General features: G+C 41.7%; 1 pseudogene; it reads right to left on the bottom strand.

The window, feature by feature from the left end:
• Positions 1-1,151: 1,151 nt before the first annotated feature.
• LOC129633498 (uncharacterized) lies at positions 1,152-1,246 on the bottom strand (annotated as a pseudogene).
• Between the last annotated feature and the right edge of the window lie 852 nt (positions 1,247-2,098).

Raw genomic sequence — 2,098 nt, 5'->3', positions numbered from 1 at the left:
GCAGCTCTCAGTACCTTAGTAGGACTGCTAATGTCTTTTTTTTTTTATCTTAGTCATATCTCCAAGCAGAGCATCACCACCAGCTTCTGAATTGGCTTTGACGAACGTTCTCAGTTGTCAAGGATCCTTCTAACTGTCACTTTGGGCAAGGTTATGTTATTGCAGACATTTTGAATATTTAACAAAAATAATTTCTATAGCAGTTTTTTAAAAAAAATTATTGGATTGTCCAAAGCTGGAATATGCTGAACCCAAGCCAAACCACCTCCTAGAAAGATGGCTTCTTCAAAAGCAGCTGGGCAGCACTGAATGCGTCTGGAACTCTTTCTTCTCATTCATTCCACTCCACATGTTCCACCAGCCTTCAGCATGGCTGTTGCATCTGATTGTTTTATAGTACTCAATTCTTCCTCTTTGTACTCACTGACAGTAACCTTCCTTGATTGTGATTTTCAATTTGTGACCGATCACCTTTTCCTTTCAAGAGCAGAGACTCATCTTTGACCTCAATGACTTCTCCTTTTCTGAAGCTGAACATCTTCAAGATTTAGGGTCAACTCCTCCTCTCTAAACACCTGCAAAAGCATTTAAAAATGAGTCAGTTCCAGGGCTTAGTTTTCCTTTATTATACCAAATTTATTCATAATACATTATGCAGGTGTTTTGATGAGAATCCAGAAACATCTTGAGACACCATATTTCTCTGAAATGTGAGAATTTAAAACCATCGCTGTTCCAGGACAAGTCTTGTGGATAGAGCTTTTTATTGCATTCATTTGCATTATTGTGTTCCCTTCTCAGAACTCCTGTCAATTAACAACAGCTTGATCTTGCAGTTGAGATAGCAGAACCCAGAGAAAATTCACCCCAAGTCACACACTTGCAAGATGGTGGAGCCAGGACTAGACCCAGTGTTCTTTCTGCTAGATCATTCTGCCTTTTCAGAATTAAGGACAGACCAGACAACAAGCTTATTCCTGATCGGGCGTATGACAGGTTCGATCTGGCGGGGACCCCTCTCTACACCTATTTCAACTCCACCTTCCTAGATATTCAGTAGATGTATCTAATTAGGAAAAATGCAAATTATTTTACTGTGTACCTATAAATATTATCCCTGGAAAGAAAAGGAACATTTGGTAAATGTGAAAAAAAAAATGGGGAAAATTTGCATGTTATCCTTGTGTAGGGGCCATGTTAATCTTCTCTGTATTGTTCCAGTTTTAGTACACATGCTGCCAAGCAATCTCCAGGCTCTTTTAAAATGAATATACTATAAGAGAAAATACTAGAGTATATCACATATAGTAAAGATAACTACTGTTTTGCGAGATTTTGTGTTAGTTGTGCATATCTGTAATACTGTGGATGATGATGTAAAATTTATTCCATACTGTGGATTGTGCTAACGAATGTTGAAAAGTCATGGGTATGGCAGAAAGATCGTTAGAAAGTGGCTTCAATGACTTGATTCCAGTCATTACTCTGCCAATAACCACCTGCATGAACATGGCCAAAAAACTTATACCCTCAGGGCTTCCACTTCCTTATCTTTAAAGCAAGCAGGTCCAACTACATGTTTTTGAGATCCCTTCCTCTAAGATTGTATCATTCTGGCAATTCTTTCATGGTACCAGCGAGACACAAAAGCCTTCCGAATGAGAACGGTGGGTGGAGGGCAGTGGCTGGAGCAGGAAGTTGACACGAGCCAGGTGCAGTCACCTGCCTTTGCCCACAGCAGCTGCTGCCCTGGTGCTCACTATTGCTGCTTGTCGTCTTTGCTGGTAGTACCCCGACATGCTGCTGCCGCAAGGGTGTGAATGATCACCATGGCTGAATCCAAGTTGGAGCCTGTGGGCAGCTGTGGAGGCGAGGACTGCCAAACACACACACCTGGTACCACCCTTGGCACTGCTGGGTGCTCCGAAGCTGTTCTTGATGACAGGCATGGTAAACATTCCGAGGCGGGAGCAAAGAAAATGCAGCGTAAATAGAACAAGTTGAAACTGAGGAGCCATTTTCCCTTTACAGCTGACATGGAGTAACAGAGACCTTCCTTAGAAAAGAAGAAGGAAGGGGAGCAATTTCAGAAGATATA

Source organism: Bubalus kerabau, chromosome 18, assembly GCF_029407905.1.
Source record: "Bubalus kerabau isolate K-KA32 ecotype Philippines breed swamp buffalo chromosome 18, PCC_UOA_SB_1v2, whole genome shotgun sequence".
NCBI classification, from domain to species: Eukaryota; Metazoa; Chordata; class Mammalia; order Artiodactyla; family Bovidae; genus Bubalus; species Bubalus kerabau.
The sequence above is the reverse complement of the archived record's forward strand: the minus strand, read 5'-3'. Positions and strand labels throughout refer to the sequence as shown.